Here is a 20,615-nt window from a genome sequence, read left to right as displayed (position 1 = left end):
TCTGTCATCAATAGAATTACAGATATTTTCATGTCACATTATAGTTGTTGCAGGTGTCTCAAAATATTACTTATGTTTACCACTGCTTCAAAATTATGGCAGTATCACACCATAGCTAGATTTTATTTAATATGTTGATAAAGCATATATATTACTAGATCATGAATATTTGTTTACAAAATTTGAAAACTACATTTCAAAACTTTCAGTTTTCTTTGCAGTCCTATGTATTTTATTTTATGCATTTTAAAACATGATTGTGAGAAGGGATCTTTAGGCTTCCAGACCACCAAAGGGTCCCTGACACAAAAAAGGTTAAGAGCTGTTAGACTTATGGACACAGTCTTGCCAATCGGATATAATGGGAATGTTGCGGACAAAATACCCACACAGCCACTTTCATGTGAGACATTTTTTGCATTCTGACTGAGTAGAAAAAGGGAAGAGGCAATAAGTACTTAACCTCATGTTTGCACAGAGATACGTATGTAATTCTGTCCAGCTTGTTGACTAATTCAGAGACTGAATTTCTGAGAAATAAAAAGAGAGTAATGGATCTAGAGAGCTTAGAGAGAGATCCGAGAGAACATGCCCACAATCTTGGGCACATATTGTACATTTCCATAAACCTTCCCTAAGTAAAGATCTGGAAAAAGAACCGACACAATTTCTCGAAACTCTGACCTCTAGGACCTGGAGAAAGTCCATTCAGCCAGTCAGAGCCCTCCCTATTCCCTTGGGCGGTAGCCTCAGAGTGTTCAGGGACAACATCTGCAAGTGGAATGCAAATCATCTCTCATTGCTCAGCATCTTATGGATGCTATTTTTAGGAAGTCTGAATTTCTCAATAGAGACACAGCATCAACAGCAAGCCCTGAGAAGTTAGCCTGATTTTCCAAATGTCTGAGGATGGCACCCAGAGTAAACACTACACCTTCAGTCCCCTCTGCTGAAATTAAAGTGCTTCTATTTCTGCAGCTTGAAGAGAGGGAGGAAAGAGGGAAGAAGAAATGTTTGTTCACTTCTTCAGAGATTTTAGAAATTGAACTTGCAAGCTTATGAGGCCATTCGCTCACCCCCATCCTCCACCTCCCATCCTCCACCACACAAATGGAATGATGGTTTTTGATAATGCCCCTTTCATTCATTCACACAGGCTAGCGGAAGCTCATTCTGAAGTGATAGTTTAATGGCAAAGAGCAAGAAGCCAGAGTCCAAGAATCCATCAGCTTTTCCAAGATTACAATCTTAGACTGGAAGGATTGTATTTGAATCCTTTTCTGCTACTTAATAGATCCTCCCATCTATAAAATGGAATAATAACAATGACTCCTACACAGTGTTTCTGTGAGATAACGTGTGTGGATTGAAAAGTGCCTGATCAACGCTTCTTAATCTATAATTGCTAAAACTTCTGTTTTCCTAGACAAGTGTGATAGTCTCAAAGGAAGCTTGCTTCTGTTTAATGAATGCTAAAGTATTAGCTGGCATCCTAGGGCCATTTCTCATTGCCTTGTTTTTTTTCTCCTGCAGATTATGCTCTATCTCTTATGTCTCAGTTTTTCTCCCTCTTTCTCCTGCTGCCACCTGCACCCACATTTGAAACCTGCCTCCCTGAAGAGAGCAAGCGTCCTGCTCTGGGTCACATGGTAGCTTAGTGGTAAAGACTCTCTCCTTTGAGGTGGGACCTGTGGTTTCCGGGCAAGAACTGTGACAGGTGGAGGGTCTGCCTAATAATTCTGGGTGCTTGTTGTGGCTGCATAGCTCAGCCATGTTCTTGGGGTAGTCCTCAATCAGTGATATTTTCATCTCCATCTGCCTGACTCCTTTGTCTTTCTTGGCCTGTCTTACAGGATTTAGAACTGAGTTAGCAAGTAGAAAGGAATAATTTGTTAGCCAACCCGAACTCCAGCAATGGAAAAATGCCAAGACTTAAGGGACAGGTGTGGAACAGCAGCCTGCAATCTGATCTGGATTCATGGCTTTATTCTCACGCTGACCTGGGAGTCCCAGGAGTGCTATTTCCTATGAACCTCCTCCCCTTCCTAAGCTCCCATTGAACTGATACAAGGTTTCAGAAATCCCGTTCAACATGGTGAGTCAGACAGCTGATTTCAGTCCATTGGGATTGCTGTAAGAGATTCAACCTAATTTGAAATCCTGGCTTTTATATGCTGTTGCCTCCTAAATCTGTCCTGGCAACCTAGACCTGTGTGCTGACCCATGTCATGATGGTTCCTCATTGATTTCAGTACGAAGAGCAAACTCCTTAGCAAGGCATAAAAGGTCCTTTGTCACCGGCCTCAACTATCTGTCACCTCTTGGGCCCATCCTCAGTGTCTTTTCTGTTTCAGTCACACTGAACTCCTTGTGGTTCCCTTAGCAAGCCATGCACTTTTAAGCTTTTCCAAGTAGTGTATACTTTGCTTGGAAGGGAAGGTCCTCTCTTCGCCATGCTGTTCTGGCCAGTTTTGCTTATCCTCCAAGTCATAGCATCTCTGCCCTGAGAAGCCTCTTCAGGCAAGTTAGGGCCTTCTTCCTCAGTGTTTCTTCCAGACTGGAGCGCCCTGGAGACAAGAGGTCTGACCACCTTAGTCTCTCCTGGCACCACGGTGTAGAGTAACACGTGCTGTGTTGTAGTCTCTGAACACAGGTTTGTTGGGTGAGCCAATGCAGTTTCAAGGTCATTCTAGGCCTTTCTACTGTCATTTGTTCTGCTTAGAGGTCAGCTACAGAATTCCAATTTTTCTAGAAAAGTCCTATAACAATTTGGCATAACAAAGCTGGGTGAATTTCATACAATGAACAACAGTGTGAGAGATCAGCCTAGATTAGATTCCTGAAAGGGATGAGATTTCCTTGTGTTTCCTCTATTGACTCTGGCCCCTCAATGAAGAGAATGATGAGCCAAGTACAAGTCATTCCAAATCCGAGCCATCTGTAATATACTGGAAGCTAAATTCTTCTTTTTTTGAGATGGAGTCTTGCTCTTGGCACCCAGGCTGGAGTGCAATGGTGCGATCTCGACTCACTGCAAACCCTGCCTCCTGGGTTCGAGCAATTCTCCTGCCTCAGCCTCCCGAGTAGCTGGGGATTACAGGCGCCTGCCACCATGCCCGGCTATGGAAGCTAAATTCTGTAAGAACAAGTTTAGCCTGAAATTTTCCTCGAGACAGTGTATACATGACATCATATGCATTGTGGTGTTAATAGGTGTTTCTGGACAGATTCTCAGACAAATATTAGATTTGTTTGGACCTTGTCTTGGGCTGTAGCCTCTTTACTTTTGCTCTTTACCTTACGATTGGGTATCTTGAAACATCTCAGATTCAGGTATTTTTTTCTCATCAAGTTCCTTTATTTTTCCTCCAATATTTCTAGAAGAGAGCACACAGTCTTCAGTTTTACCGTCTGTGCCCATGAGAGGTTAATAAAGGTTTTGTGTGTGTGGGTACATTAAGATGTGGAAGCATAGTCACTTAGGAAGAAAGAAAATTACTGCTTTTTCTAAAACTTAAAGGAAAAATTAAAGCTTAAAAACTTGGGATGCTTTTAGCTTTGTGCTATATCTAGCATCTAGCAAATGCTTGATAAATTTTGGCCATTATTATTTTAATTATTAATATTATTAATAGCAATGATAGGATTTGGTACTTGAAAGCAGGTTGTGTTTATACCAGTGCCAAAAAGCAAGTGTGGGGAGTATACTCTGTAGGCCCTAAGTTCCCCATAGGAAGTAGAGATTACATATATTAGCTGGAACTCGCCCAAGATACTTTTGGGACAAACAGGATAATGTGTTCAGAACAGAGGTCAACAGCTGTTACTCCTCTGTGACATTCCGGAGATGTGGACAGATGTATTCAGATTGACCTTCCTTATTCAGTGAGTGTGGGAACTGGTGGGAAGGGGTAGGGGGAAGGGAGATACAGCAATGGGGAGGATGAGAAGGTTCCCATGGGGGCCTGGTAACATGAGAGACCACTGAGAGCAATGTTGAAGTTAAAAGTTCTATTTCCTGGAGGTGCTGCATTAAACAACATGTTAGGGGATGAAAGCCCTTAAAATTGTTCCAAAAGGAGGAAAACCAAGCATGACAGTTTCCCAAGGCTAGGACAAGATTGCAGTTCCTGCAGGGGTCAGAGGTGGCTTCCTTACCATTCCACTGATTGCACAGTAGGGAATCGGAGAGGGTCAAATCAGGTTCAATACAAGATGTGGAGTGAAACACATTTCTTACCTTGCCCTCTCAACCCCAGTCATATTTAATTAACATTCCCGTTTCCAGAAAATATCCAAGTTTCCCAGTGGTTTCAAAAAATTAAAAAAAATCAGCCTAACACAGAGTTCTTGATACCTTTGCGAATGTCAGCAATAAGACAGGTAGCTGGTCTTCAGTGAGCCCAGAAAGAGCATGGCTCAGTGCGCCCATTAAAGCTTCAGAATTACAGGATTTTTGAGAAAAGTAAACTTCCTCTTTGGACCTAAGACTTATAAGTTTACCCTGTCATAATAGTTTAGATGGAGTAGTATTGGCGATAGTTTTCTCCCACCTTTAATGATGACAATTGACATTTTTTTATATCTGCCACCCTCCTCTGCTTTTTTTCAGAGGATCAAGTGAATGGACCTTTTGTCATGGAGCGGTCCTAAAGCTCAGCTCAGCACTCCCTGGGTTCGTGATGTATTGCTCTTGCTGAGAGTACACAAATTCATGGTCTGGTCAGGATTGATTTCTCCAGGATGATGTCACAACTTCACAAGTTTTGCATCTTCTCTTGTCTGGGTCTACATGAATATAAAGTTGGCAGGGAAGTAATAAGAACTGCATCAGACTAGGTGCGGTGGCTCATGCCTATAATCCCAGCACCTTGGGAGGTTGAGGAGGGTGGATCACCTGAGGTCAGGAGTTAAAAACCAGCCTGATCAATATGATGAAACCCTGTCTCTACTAAAAATACAAAAATTAGCTGGACATGGTGGCGCGTGCCTGTAATCCCTGCTACTTGGGAGGAGAATTGCTTTAACCCAAGAAGCAGAGGATGCAGTGAGCCAAGATCGCACTATTGTACTCCGGCCTGAGCAACAAGAGCGAAACTCCATCTCGAAAAAAAAAAAAAAAAAAAAAAAAACTGCATCCATCAATCATATCCTGGACTAAAGGAAGACTTTGCAAGTCACACATAGACTTCTAACTGAATCTTTATAAAGTTGATGGCTGAAGGTCAGATTGCCTATACAGAAGGTACACTTCTCTTTAGAAACCTTGCTCCTAACCTCGTCACTATCAATCACATGATCAAGCTGCTAGTTCATCAGGACTGTGTCTACCTTTCCCATGATGCTCAAATCTAGAGTTCCATTTTTTGAGTCAGATGAAGTCGAGTTCAAATCTCTGCTTTTTTGCTTGCTGTATCATTGTGGGCAAATTACTTAAGTTTTATAAGATTAGATTCACTTATTTATAAAATGGAGATAATAGTAGTACCACCTCCCTAGGTTGTTATGAGGATTAAATGAGTTAATGCATGCATAATCTTAGCACAGTACCTGGCGGCAGGATGCCTCTAATAAATGTTAGCTACTGCTTTTTTTTTTTTTAATTGCATTTTAGGTTTTGGGGTACATGTGAAAAACATGCAAGGTTGTTGCATAGGTGCATACGTGGCAGTGTGATTTGCTGCCTTCCTCCCCTTCACCTATATCTGGCATTTCTCCCCATGCTATCCCTCCCCAACTCCCCACCCCCCTCTGTCCCCCCTCCCCCCCAACAGACCCCAGTGTATAGTGCTCCCCTCCCTGTGTCCATGTGTTCTCATTGTTCAACACCCGCCTATGAGTGAGAACATGTGGTGTTTGATTTTCTGTTCTTGTGTCAGTTTGCTGCTTTTATAACTTGGAGTAATAGGCCTGTCTCTCTAAGTGATCAAAAGGTTTTTAGGTAATTGTTTTAAGCTACTTTTAACCATATTTTTAATGTAACACCATTTTTTTTTCATGTAATCCTTAATAAACCCTCATGGATTGTTCCTGCAAATACATCTTTTTGTAATACTTGTTTATTCAGTGGGATTAGTCAATCAATATTGTCATTATTTCTTATTTTTATTTCTCTTAGGCTTAGCAAATTTTTTTTTCAGGCTTTGATCCTGCTGGTTTGTGATAATATGCATGACTTTCTTAACTTCATCTTTGTCTATTTTTTTGACAAAGTTTTTCATAGCAATAGCTGGAATAATACCACACAGCTCAAACAGAAAATCCCAGGCTTCATTATTTCCCTACAATCACCATGTGAGAATTTGAACCTCTCTGTAAGGCAGGGCTTTGGGGAAGATTAGAAACAGAATGAAAGGCAAGTTTCTAGCTGGAATTTAGATCAAAGAAGATATTATCCTGGTAGGCTTGCTCTGTACGAGAGAGAGCCACAGTGCTTCTCATTGGCCAGCTTGACCACAATAATTCTTAAAGACTCTTCAATGATACTTTGCAGTTTATACTGGTATATGATACTAGAGGATTGTACATCAAGGAGGAATACTATGTTAATTTAAAAATCAGGGTTCTGGTGGCATTCATGCTGTAGAGTAAAATCAATCCACATAAATATATCGAACATATATTCAACAATCTATTGTGATTGTTCCAACAAACATTTATTCAGCCCCTACGATAAGTATGAAATAGAGATTCATCAAACCTTCTTTCTGTCTTAAAGGCAGGGGAGATTTACATATTGTGTGAGACATGGACAACATATTAAGTGAGGTATTGTCTTCCCTATTTTATACATGAGGAATTGAGGCTGTGGCTTTCTGAGATTATTACAGAACTAGAAAGTGGTCCAACTAGATTTGATTCCTAAATCTGTGGGACTTCAAGTCCTGTGTGTTAGCTACTTTAACTCCCAAGTCAGTTACCTTTCTTGTTCTGCATTCTAAATGGTAAACTGAGCCTGGGAATGTATTTTGTGCAGGAAGCTCCTCATCTCTCAAGGTACAGGTGGGAACCACGGGGGGCCCAGGAGAAAGAGGAGGGAGATGCTGAGTGGCTAGGCATGACTCTGGCCTTGGCTGTAAGAGAAATGAGTTGTGAAGGTGTTAGGTTTTTGAGTCTTCTATATCATTGAGCACGGCTCAGGGTAGGGAACAGACAGGAGTATCAGGCTGATGTCCTAACTAGAAGTGCTATTTTCAGAAAGAATATTCCTAGTATCATATCCTTGGGAAGCCAGTGATGGGAAGATTGCCATGGCCAGAGTACCAGAGAGAGAAAGCAATGGTGGAACATTTCATTTCTTCAGTAAATGTCTTATTGAGCACTTACTATGAGTTAGACACAAGGGACACAGCTGGAAATGAGGGAGACATGGATTCACCCTCATAATGTTTATAGTGTAATGGAGGACATAGACATTAGACACAATGGCACAAACACATCTGTAATTACTTTTTCTTCTTGGCATTCCCACCACACTGTATAAAGAGCGCAATGGGGATTACAGCAGGGAGACCTGGTTTAGATGGGTCAAAGGCAGGGAGTGTGTGTATGTAGGTGATGGTGGCTGGAGTCAGCATCTTTGAAGAGGTTCTGTTTACTCTGAACCTAGAAGAATGAGGGCAATTTACTCAGATTGGAGGAAAAAATCCTGACCAGAGACCAGTGAGAGGTGAAGGCCCTGAGATTCATTCTTCACTCAACTCCCTCACAGGATTTTACTTTCAGCTTAGTTCCTGTTATGTTTCAAACAGCCTGTAGAATTTGGTCACCTGTACTATATTTTTCTCTAACAAGCAATGTTGTTGAGACTTCAGTCTGCTTGTTGATTGATTAAGGTTGTTTGTTTCATCATGATTCATATGTCCTTGAATATCAAGGGCTTGTGTGGATTTAACAAATCTGGAATTTCTCCAGAAAAATACAGGAGGATTTTTATGAAACACAGTTTAATCATGACCTCCCAGGGCCATTTGGGCCACTCCACCTTTCCTAAGTTACTCCACTTAAGTTCTGAAGCGATACCATGTTAGATGTCTCACAACTGAAAGGTAATGAATACACTTATGTTTTTGTCCTGATAGCTCTTAAAATAAATTAAAAGATACATATATATATATCTTTAGGAGGAACAAGTACAGATTTCTTACATGCTTATATCGCATAGTGGTGAAGTCTGGGCTTTTAGTGTACCCACCACCCAAATAGTGAGCGTTGTACCCCATAGGTAATTTTTCACCCCTCACCCCCCTCCCACCCTCCCTCCTTTTGGAGTCTCTGAGTCTATTATTTTATTCTGTATTTTCATGTGTACCCATTGTTTAGCTCCCTCTTGTAAGAGAGAACATGTGGTATTTGACTTTGTTTCTGAGTTATTTCACTAAGTATAATGACCTCCAGTTTCATCCATGCTGCTGTGAATAATTCATTCTTTTTTTTTTTTCCAGAGCTAGCTGAGGTTTTACTTTTGGCAAAAAAAAAAAAAAAAAAAAAAAAGGCAATTGAATTGTTTTGTAGCTGGAGGCATGGGCACGGGGGTCCCCAGGCAGTAAACTCCCCTCTGGTGGGCTGAAGGCTAGGGCTGAGCCTAGGTGGGTCTCTTGTTCCCTGTGCTCCCCTGCACAGTGGCCTCTCTCCTGGGCTCTGGAGCAGCCACAGGAGAGGCAGGCTGGGAGGGGCTGCCACAGCTGTTCACTTGGGCAGGACGTCAGAGGATTTGGATGCAAGCTTTTTATTACGGGTCTCAATCTCCTTCATATCCACGGCCCTGGTGGAGTTCCTGTGGCTAAAGGAGCTGGATCCTGCACCAGAGCCATAGCTGGAGCCCAGGCCATTGCTGAGGCTGGGGCCTGTGAGGCCCCCATAGGCCGAGCCCAGACCACCTGCATAGCTGCTGATGGTCTTCATATGGATACTTATGTTCTGCATCCCAGACCCTAGCCAGCTCTCCTGGCCCTCCAACAGTTTCCTGTAGGTGGCAATCTCGATGTCCAGGGCCAGCTTGGTGTTCATTAACTCTTGGTACTCATGCAGCTGCACCATGTCCAGCTTGGCCTGCTGCAGGGCAGCCTCCAGCTCGGACATGGTGTTGGCATCCTTAATGGCCAGCTCCCCATGCTTCTGGGCATCTACGGTGGTGGCCTCCAGGGACGCACTCCCGCAGGTCATCCCCGTGCTTCCCAGCCAGAGCCTGCAGGTCCTTATACTTATCTGGTACATGCTCTCGGTCTGAGCCCAGCTGCGGCTGGCTATCTCCTCAAACTGCACCTTGACTCAGTGATGATGCTGTCCATGTCCAGGGAGCGGCTGTTGTCCATGGAGAGCACCACAGAAGTGTCTGAGATCTGGGACTGCAGCTCCCAGTTGAATATACATTCTTTTCAATGTCACATCACACTTATTCTAAAATCAGCCATATAACTAGAAGTTAAACACACTTCAGAAAATGTAAAAGAATGGAAATCATAACAAACAGTCTCGCAGACCACAGTGCACTCAAATTAGAACTCAGGATTAAGAAACTCACTCAAAACTGCACAACAACATGGAAACTGAACAACCTGTTCCTGAATGACTACTGGGGAAATAACAAAATTAAGTCAGAAATAAAGAAGTTCTTTGAAATCAATGAGAACAAAGAGAAAACATACCAGAATCTCTGGGACACAGTTAAAGCCGTGTTAAGAGGGAAATTTATAGCACTGAATACCCATATCAGAAAGCAGGAAAGATCTGAAATCAATACCCTAACATAAATTAAAAGAACTAGAGAAACAAGAGCAAACAAATTCAAAAGCTAGCAGAAGACAAGGAATAATTAAGATCAGAGCAGAGCTGAAGGAGATAGAGTCACAAAACCCCTTCAAAAAAAATCAATGAATCCAGGAGCTGGTTTTGTGAAAAGATTAAAATAGACCACTAGCCATCCTAATAAAGAAGAAAATAAAGAAGAATCAAATAGACACAATAAAAAATGATGAAGGGGATATCACCACTGATCCCACAGAAATTCAAACTACCGTCAGAGAATACTATAAACATCTCTTTACAAATCAACTAGGAAATCTAGAAGAAATGAATAAATTCCTGGACACCTACACCCTCCCAAGGCTAAACCAGGAAGAAGCCGAATCATTGAATAGACCAATAACAAGTTCTAAAATTGAGGCAGCAATTAATAGCCTACCAACCAAAAAAAACCCCAGAACCAGACAGATTCACAACTGAGTTCTACCAGAGGTACAAAGAGGAGCTGGTACCATTCCTTCAGAAACTATTTCAAACAATAGAAAAAAAGAGACTCCTCCCTAACTTGTTTTATGAGGTCAGCATCATCCTGATACCAAAATCTGACAGAGACACAAGAAAAAAGGAAAATTTCAGGCCAATATCCCTGATGAACATCGATGTGAAAATCCTCAATAAAATACTGGCAAACTGAATCCAGCAGCACATCATAACTGAATCCAGCACCACAATCAAATTGGCTTCATCCCTGGGATGCAAGGCTGGTTTAACATACCCAAGTCAATAAATGTAATCCATCACATAAACAGAACCAATGACAAAAACCACGTGATTATCTCAATAGAATTCAGAAAATGCCTTCAATAAAATTCAACATCCCTTCATGCTAAAAACTCTCAATAAACTAAGCATTGATGGAACATATCTCAAAATAATAAGAGGTATTTATGACAAACCCATAGCCAATATCATACTGAATAGGCAAAAGCTGGAAGCATTCCCTTTGAAAACTGGCAAGAGACAAGGATGCCCTCTCTTACCACTTCTATTCAACATAGTACTGGAAGTTTTGGCCAGGGCAATCAGGCAAGAGAAAGAAATAAAGTTTTTTTCAAATAGGACAAAATGAAGTCAAATTGTCTCTGTTTGCAGATGACATCATTGTATATTTAGGAAATCCCATTGTCTCAGCCGCAAAACCCCTTAAGCTGATAAAGCAATTTCAGCAAAATCTCAGGATACAAAATCAATGTGCAAAAATCACAAGCTTTCCTATGCACCAATAATAGACAAGCAGAGAGCCAAATTATGAGTGAACTCCCATTCACAACTGCTACAAAGAGAATAAAATACTTAGGAAAACAACTTACAAGGGACATGGAGGACCTCTTCAAGGAGAACCACAAACCACTGCTCAAGGAAATAAGAGAGGACACAAACAAATGGAAAAACATTCCATGCTCATTAGGAAGAATCAATATCATGAAAGTGGCCATAATGCCCAAAGTAATTTATAGATTCAATGCTATTACCATCAAGCTACCATTGACTTTCTTTGCAGAATCAGAAAAAAACTGTAAATTTTATATGGAGCCAAAAAAGAACCTATATAGCCAAGACAATCCTAAGCAAAAAGAACAAAGCTGCAGGCATCACACTACCTGACTTCAAACAATACTACAAGGCTAAAGTAACAAAAACAGCATGGTACTGGTACCATGACAGAGATATAGACCAATGGAACAGAACAGAGACCTCAGAAATAACACCACACATCTACAACCATCTGATCTTTGACAATCCTGACAAAGACAAGCAAAGAGGAAAGAATTCCCTATTTAATAAATGGTGCTGGGAAATTTGGCTAGCCATATGCAGAAAACTGAAACTGGACCCCTTTCTTATACCTTATACAAAAATTAACTCAAGATGGATTAAAAATTTCAATATAAAACGTAAAGCCATAAAAACCCTAGAAGAAAACCTAGGCAATACCATTCAAGACATAGGCATGGACAAAGACCTCATGACTAATACACCAAAAGCAATCGCAACAAAAGCCAAAATTGACAAATGGGATCTAATTAACTAAAGAGTGCTGCACAGCAACAAAACAAAACAACTATCATCAGAGTGAACAGGCAACCTACAGAATGGGAGAAAATTTTTGTAATCTATCTGTAAGGCCGATTGCCTCACCGGGAGCTCGGACACGCCCCCCCCTCCAAGCCTAGAAACCACATCATCATCCCGTGCCCACTTCTGCACTAGGCACTAGGCTCTGCACTCAGCACCTAGCCAGCTGTTGAAGAATCCCACCAAAATTCAAAAGAAGCCCTGCCAGAACCTGCCCAATAGCATTTTGTCCCATCCAGGTCCCATGTCCCCTGGGCAGCCCGCTCACCGGAAATCCCGCCTACCTGCCAATAGCAGCTTGCCATGTCCACGTCCTGCTCTCCCACAACCAATCAAACGCCTCCACTCCCTATAAAACCCCACGTCTGAGAGGAGTCCATGTGACTTCTCCAGCCCCTCCTGTCGGACTACAGAATGTTGCCCAGGAGCTGATTAAATTTCTTCATTTCAATAACTGGCCTCCGTTGCCTCTCATTTAAACCTTACACTATCCATCTGACAAAGGTGGATGAGCTTCAACAAATTTACAAGAAAAAAAACAAACTTCATAAAAAGTGGGCTAAGGATATGAACAGACAACTCTCAAAAGAAACATCTATGTGGCCAACAAACATGAAGAAAACTCATCATCACTGGTCATTAGAGAAATGCAAATCAAAACCACAATGAGATACCATCTCATGCCAGTTAGAATGGTGATTATTAAAAGGTCATGAAACAACAGATGCTGGTGAGGCTGTGGAGAAATAGGAACACTTTTACACTGTTGGTGGGAGTGCAAATTAATTCAACCATTGTGGAGGACAGTGTGGCTATTCCTCAAGGATCTAGAACCAGAAATACCATTTGACCCAGCAATCCCATTACCGGGTATATGCTCAAAGGATTATACATCATTCTACTATAAAGACATGCACATGTATATTTATTGCAGCACTATTTACAATAGCAAAGACTTGGAACCAACCCAAATGCCCATCAATAATAAACTGGACTTAAAAAAAAAAGTGGCACATGGAATACCATGCAGCTATAAAAAAGAATGAGTGTATGCCCTTTTCAGGGACATGGATGAAGCTGGAAGTCATCATTCTCAGCAAATCAACTCAGGAACAGAAAACCAAACACTTCATGTTCTCGCTCATAAGTGGGAGATGTTCCCCTCACTGGGTTCACATGGAAACAGTGAGGGGAACATCACACACTGGGGCTTGTCGGGAGGTGGGGGCAAGGAAAGGGAGAGCATTAGGACAAATGCCTAATAGATGTGTGGCTTAAAATCTAGATGATGGGTTGATAGGTGCAGCAAACCATCATGGTGCATGTATACTTATGGAACAAATCTGCATGTTCTGCACATGTATCCCTGAACTTAAAGTAAATTAAAAAAACAAAAAGAAAGAAAAATGTCTGTTCTTGTCCTTTGGCCACTTTTTACTGGGTTGTTGTTTTTTTCTTGTTGTTTCAGTTCCTTGTAGATTCTGGTTATTAGCGTTTTGTCAGATGCATGGTTTGCAAATATTTTCCTCATTCTGTAGGTTGTCTGTTTACTTTGTTGATGGTTTTTTTTTTTTTTTTTTTTTTTTTTTTTGCTGTGCAGAAGCTTTTTAGTTTATTTAAGTCCCATTTGTCTATTTTGTTTTTGTTGCCTTTGCTTCTGAGGACTTGTTCATAAATTCTTTGCCTTGGCTGATGTAAAGAGATTTTTTTCCTTGGTTTTCTTCTGGGATATATATATATATATGTGTGTGTGTTTTTTTATTGCATTTTAGGTTCTGGGGTACATATAAAGAATATGCAGGATTGTTGCATAGGTACATACATGGCAATGTGGTTTGCTGCCTCCATCCCCGTCACCTGTATCTGGCATTTCTCCCCACGTTATCCCTCCCCAACTCTCTACTCCCCACTGTCCCTCCCCTAGTCCCCCCCTCAACAGACCTCTTTGTGTGATGTTCCTCTCCTTGTGTCCATGTGTTATTGTTCAACACCTGCCTATGAGTGAGAACATGCAGTGTTTGATTTTCTGTTCTTGTGTCAGTTTACTGAGAACCATGGTTTCCAGGTTCATCCATGTCCCTACAAAGGACATGAACTCATCGTTTTTAATGGCTGCATAGTATTCCATGGTGTATATATGCCACATTTTCCCTGTTCAGTCTATCGTTGATGGACATTTGGGTTGATTCCAAGTCTTTGCTATTGTAAACAGTGCTGTAATGAACATTCGTGTGCATGTGTCCTTATAATAGAATGATTTATAATCCTTTGGATATATACCCAGTAATGGAATTGCTGGGGCAAATGGAATTTCTATTTCTAGGTCCTTGAGGAATTGCTACACTGACTTCCACAATGGTTGAACTAATTTACACTCCCACCATCAGTGTAAAAGTGTTCCTGCTTCTCCACATCCTCTCCAGCATCTGTTGTCTCCAGATTTTTTGATGATCGCCATTCTAACCGGCATGAGATGGTATCTCAGTGTAGTTGTGATTTGCATTTCTCTAATGACCAGTGATGATGAGCATTTTTTCATATGTTTGTTGGCCTCACATATGTCTTCATTTTAAGAGTGTCTGTTCATATCCTTTACCCACTTTTCAATGGGTTTGTTTGTTCTTTTCTTGTAAATCTGTTTTAGTTCTTTGTAGATTTTGGATATAAGTCCTTTGCAAGATTGGTAGGTTGCAAATTTTTTTCCCATTCTGTTGGTTGCTGCTTCACTCTAATGATTGTTTCTTTTGCTGTGCAGAAGCTCTGGAGTTTAATTAGACCCCATTTGTCTATTTTGGCTTTTGTTGCCAAATCTTTTGGTGTTTTAGTCATGAAGTCCTTGCCTATGCCTATGTCCTGAATGGTTTTGCCTAGGTTTTCTTCTAAGGTTTTTATGGTGTTAGGTCTTATGTTTAAGTCTTTAATCCATCTAGAGTTAATTTTAGTGTAAGGTGTCAGGAAGGGGTCCAGTTTCTGCTTTCTGCACGTGGCTAGCCAGTTTTCCCAACACCATTTATTAAACAGGGAATCCTTTCCCCATTGCTTGTTTTTGTCAGGTTTGTCAAAGATCAGATGATTATAGATGTGTCTGCCTCCGAGGCCTCTATTCTGTTCTATTGGTCTATATCTCTGTTTTGGTACCAGTACCATGCTGTTTTGATTACTGTAGCCTTGTAGTATAGTTTGAAGTCAGGTAGCATGATGTCTCTGGCTTTGTTCTTTTTGCTTAGCATTGACTTGGCTATGTGGGGTCTCTTTTGGTTCTATATGAAGTTTAAGGTGGTTTTTTCCAGTTTTGTGAAGAAGGTCATTGGTAGCTCGATGGGGATAGCATTGAATCTATAAATTACTTTGGGCAGTATGGCCATCTTCACTATATTGATTCTTCCTAACCATGAGCATGGAATGTTTCTCCATCTGTTTGTGTCCTCTCTTATTTCATTGAGCAGTGGTTTGTAGTTCTCCTTGAAGAGGTCCTTTACATCCTTTGTTAGTTGTATTCCTAGGTATTTTATTCTCTTTGTAGCATTGTGAATGGCAGTTGGTTCTTGATTTGGCTCCCTTTAAGTCTGTTATTGGTGTATAGGAATGCTTGTGATTTTTGCACATTTGATTTTGTATCCTGAGACTTTGCTGAAGTTGAGTATCAGTTTCAGGAGATTTTGGGCTGAGACAATAGGGTCTTTTAAATATACAATCGTGTCATATGCAAATAGAGACAATTTGACTTCCTCCTTTCCTAATTCAATACCCTTTATTTCTTTTTCTTGCCTGATTTCTCTGGCTAGAACTTCCAATACTGTATTGGATAGGAGTGGTGAGAGAGGGCATCCTTGTCTAGTGCCCGATTTCAAAGGGAATGCTTCCAGTTTTTGCCCATTCAGTATGATATTGGTTGTGGGTTTGTCATAAATAGCTTTTATTATTTTGAGATATGTTGTGTTGATACCTAGTTTATTGAGGGTTTTTAGCATGAAGGGCTGTTGAATTTTGTCAAAGGCTCTCTCTGCATCTATTGAGATAATCATGTGGTTTTTGTCTTTGGTTCTGTTTATGTGGTGAATTACGTTTATAGACTTACGTATGTTGAAGCAGCCTTACATCCCTGGGATGAAGCCTACTTGATCATAATGGATAAGCTTTTTGATGTGCTGTTAAAATTGGTTTTCCAGTATTTTATTGAAGATTTTTGTATCTGTGTTCATCATGGATATTGGCCTGAAGTTTTCTTTTCTTGTTGAGTCTCTGCCGGGTTTTGGTATCAGGATGATGTTGGTCTCATAAAATGATTTGAGGAGGATTCTGTCTTTTTGGATTGTTTGGAATAGTTTCAGAAGGAGTGGTACCAGCTCTTCTTTGTATGTCTGGTAGAATTCAGCTGTGAACCCATGTGTACATGGGCTTTTTTTGGTTGGTAAGCTATTAATTGCTGCCTCAACTTCAACCCTTGTTATTGGTCTATTCAGGGTTTTGACGTCTTCCTGGTTTAGGCTTGGCAGGGTGTAAGTGTCCAGGAATTTATCCATTTCTTCCAGGTTTACTGGTTTATGTGCATAGAGTTGTTTGTAGTAATCTCTGATGGTAGTTTGCATTTCTGTGGAATCTGTGGTGATATCCCCTTTATTGTTTTTTATTGCATCTATTTGATTCTTCTCTCTTTTCTTTTTTATTAATCTGTCTAGTGGTCTGTGCATTTTGTTAGCATTTTCAAAAAACCAGCTCCTGGATTTATTGATTTTTTTTGAAGGGCTTTTTGTGTCTCTGTCTCTTTCAGTTCTGCTCTGATCTTAGTTATTTCTTGTCTTCTGCTAGCTTTTGAGTTTTTTTGATCTTGCTCCTCTAGCTCTTTCAATTTTGATGATAGGGTGTCGATTTCAGATCTTTCCTTGCTTCTCATGTGGGCATTTATTGCTATAAAATTTCCTCTAGACACTGCTTTAAATATGTCCCAAAAATTCTGGTACATTGTTTCTTTCTTCTTATTGGCTTCCAAGAATATCCTTATTTCTGCCTTCATTTCATTGTTATCCAGTCAACATGCAAAAGCCAGTTGTTCAGTTTCCATGAAGTTGTGCGTTTCTGAGTTAGTTTCTGAATTCTGAGTTCTAATTTGATTGCACTGTAGTCTGAGAGACTATTTGTAATGATTTCCATTCTTTTGCATTTGCTGAGGAATGATTTACTTCCAATTATGTTTTCAATTTTAGAGTCAGTGTGATGTGGTGCTGAGAAGAATGTATATTCTGTGGATTTGGGGTGGAGAGTTCTGTAAATGTCTATTATGTTTGCTTGGTCCAGGTCTGAGTTCAAGTCCTGGGTATCCTTGTTAATTTTCTGTCTCGTTGATCTGTCTAATATTGACAGTGGAGTGTTAAAGTCTCCCATTATTATTGTGTGGGAGTCTAAGTCTCTTTGTAAGTCATTAAGAATTTGCTTTATTTATCTGGGTGCTCCTGTATTGGGCACATATATATTTAGGATTGTTAGCTCTTCTTGTTGCACTGATCCTTTTACCATTATGTAATGGCCTTCTTTGTCTTTTTTGATCTTTGTTGGTTTAAAGTCTATTTTATCAGAGACTAGGATTGCAACTCCTGCTCTTTTTTTGCTCTCCATTTGCTTGGTAGATCTTCCTCCATCCCTTTATTTTGAGCTTATGTGCATCCTTGCATGTGAGATGGGTTTCCTGGATACAGTACGTTGATGGGTTTTGACTTTTTATCCAATTTGCCAGTCTGTGTTTTTTGATTGGGGCATTTAGCCCATTTACATTTAAGCTTAATATTGTTATTTGTGAATTTGATCCCGCCATTTTGATGCTAGCTGGTTGTTTTGCCCATTGGTTGACACAGTTTCTTCATTGTGTAGATGCTCTTTACCATTTGGTACATTTTTGGAGTGACTGGTACTGGTTTCTCCTTTCTATGTTTAGTGCTTCTTTCAGGAGCTCTTGTAAAGCAGGCCTGGTGGTGATGAAATCTCTGAGTAATGCTTGTTCATAAAGGATTTTATTTCTCCTTCGCTTATGAAGCTTAATTTGGCTGAATATGAAATTCTAGGTTGAAAGTTCTTTTCTTTAAGGATGTTGAATATTGGCCCCCACTCTCTTCTGGCTTGTAGGGCTTCTGCTGAGAGATCTGCTGTGAGTCTGATGGGCTTCCCTTTGTGGGTAACCTGACCTTTCTCTCTGGCTTCCTTTAGCATTTCTTCCTTCATTTCAACCCTGGTGAATCTGACAATTATGTGCCTTGGGGTTGCTCTTCTTGAGGAATATCTTTGTGCTGTTCTCTGTATTTCCTGGACTTGAATGTTGGCCTGCCTTGCTAGGTTGGGGAAGTTTTCCTGGATAATATCCTGAAGAGTGTTTTCCAGCTTGGATTCTTTCTCTCCGTCACATTCAGGTATACTTATCAAACATAGATTAGGTCTTTCCACATAATCCCATATTTCTTGGAGGCTTTGTTCATTTCTTTTTACTCTTTTTTCTCTAATCTTGCCTTCTCATTTTATTTCATTGAGTTGATCTTCAATCTGTGATATCCTTTCTTCTGCTTGGTCGATTCAGCTATTGAAACTTGTGTATGCTTTGTGAAGTTCTTGTGTTTTCAGCTCCATCGATTCATTTATATTCCTCTCTAAGCTGTTTATGCTCATTATCATTTCGTCAAACCTTTTTTCAAGGTTCTTAGTTTCTTTGCATTGGGTTAGAACATGATCTTTTAGCTCAGAGGAATTTGTTATTACCCACCTTCTGAAGCCTGTTTCTGTCAATTCATCAGACTCATTCTCCATCCAGCCTTGTTCCCTTGCTGATGAGGAGTTGTGATCCCTTGGAGAAGGCGAGGTATTCTGATTTTGGGTATTTTCATCCTGTTTGCACTGGTTTCTTCCCATCCTTGTGGATTTATCTACCTGTGGTCTTTGTGCTTGGTGACTTTCAAATGGGGTCTCTGAGTGGATGTCCTTTTTGTTGCTGATGAAGTTATTTCTTTCTGTTTCTTAGTTTTCCTTCTAACAGTCAGGCCCCCCTGTTGTAGGACTGCTGGAGGTCCACTCCAGACCCTGCTTGCCTGGGGATCACCTGCAGCAGCTGTAGAACAGTAAGGGTTGCTGCCAGTTTCTTCTTCTCTTATCTTTGTCCCAGAAGGATACATGCGAGGTCAGCCTGAGCTCTCCTTTGTGAGGTGTCTCTTTGGTTATACGGGTGTTGGAGAGCTGCTTGAGGAGACAGTCTGTCCCTTATAGGAGCTCAAGTGCTGAGCTGTGAGCTCCGTTGTTCTGTTCAGAGCTGCTGGGCAGGTACGTTTAAGTCTGCTGCAGCAGAACTCATAACCACCTTTTTTTCCCAGGTGTTCTGTCCTGGGATGGTGGGGCTTTATTTATAAGTTCCTGTCATTCTGCTGCCTTTTTTCAGAGATGCCTTGCCCAGCAAGGAGGTAGCCTAGTCACAGTCTGCCACCAAAGGTGTTGCTGAGCTGCCGTGGGCTCTGCCTAGCTGCTGTGTGAACTTCCTTGCAGTTTTGTTTATAGGGGTGTAGTTAGAACTGCCTCGGTAATGGCTATCTGCCTCCGTAATGGCAGACTGTCTCTGTAATGGCGGACTGCCTCGGTAATGGCTGACTGCCTCAGTAATGGTGGACTGCCTCAGTAATGGCGGACTGCCTTGGTAGTGGCAGTGTTGCCCTTCCCCCTGACAGACCTGGAGTGTCCTAGGTCTAGCTGTGCTTGCTGTGAAACTCTCAATCCAGAGTGTTTCAGATTGCTGGTCTTTGTGGGGGTGGGACCAGTCAAGCCAGATCACCTGGCTCCCTGTTTCAGCCGCCCTTTTTTTCCGGAAAAGCACCACAAGTCTCCAGTGCAGCTGTTTCAGCTGGTGCAGTGGGTCTCCACACAAAAACTCACACAAATCTGGTCATTTCAACTGGCGACTGGAACACCTGGGAGACAGAGTTGCCTGTTCAACTGAAAAAAAGGCAGCTGGGATTTTTATAGTTGCAGGTCTTACATTTAGGGCTTTAATGCATATTGAGTTAATTTTTGTATATGGTGGGAGGTATGTGCCCAGTTTCTTTCTTCTGCCTATGGCTAGCCAATTTTCTCAGCACCATTCATTAAATAGAGAGTCCTTTTCCCAGCATATATTTTTGTTGACTTTGTTGAAGATCAGTTGGTTACAGGTATGTGGCATTATCTTTGTGTTCTCGTTCTGTTCCATTGTTCTATGTATCTTTTTTTTTTTCTTATTTTTATATCAGTATCATGCTGTTTGGTTACTATAGTCTTATCATATAATTTGAAGTTAGGTAATGTGATGCCTTAAGCTTTGTTCTTTTTACTTAGTATTGCTTTGGCTATTCAGGTTCTTTTTGGTTTCATAAGAGTTTTAAGATTGCTTTTTCTAATTCTGTGAAAAATGACATTATTTTGTTCTGATAATTCTTAACCCTGCCTCAGATCAGTTTTCTCATATGTAAAACAGGATAATAATAATAATTTTCCTCACAGGTTGTGTATTAAATGAGGTCTGGAATGTAAAGTTCTTGGTATGGAAATGCTAGCCATTGTTTTTACTGAAAATGTAGTAGGGTCTCAGTATCCTGTATATTGATGGGCTTAAGTTTCTTATTTTATCCCTGTCATTTCTTACTCTTGGTATATGTGAATGCCATTGGATTTCACAAGCAAATGTGTAAGGATTTGCCTCTTTAGGGTCATACATGTTAAAACAAAGGGAGGCA

At 40.8% G+C, this 20,615-nt stretch overlaps 1 long non-coding RNA gene across 1 annotated transcript in view; it reads left to right on the top strand.

Annotated features, from left to right (window-relative positions):
• LOC110567666 (uncharacterized) overlaps positions 1–5,579 on the top strand; it is a 54,818-nt gene extending 49,239 nt beyond the window's left edge. The window contains exon 5 of the long non-coding RNA XR_002478014.2: positions 4,613–5,579. This is a non-coding gene — a long non-coding RNA (uncharacterized LOC110567666). The remainder of the gene's footprint in view (positions 1–4,612) is intronic.
• Positions 5,580–20,615: the final 15,036 nt, after the last annotated feature.

This window comes from Aotus nancymaae, unplaced genomic scaffold, assembly GCF_030222135.1.
Source record: "Aotus nancymaae isolate 86718 unplaced genomic scaffold, 86718_ANA_hifiasm-v0.15.2.pri h1tg000008l, whole genome shotgun sequence".
NCBI classification, from domain to species: Eukaryota; Metazoa; Chordata; class Mammalia; order Primates; family Aotidae; genus Aotus; species Aotus nancymaae.
The sequence above is the reverse complement of the archived record's forward strand: the minus strand, read 5'-3'. Positions and strand labels throughout refer to the sequence as shown.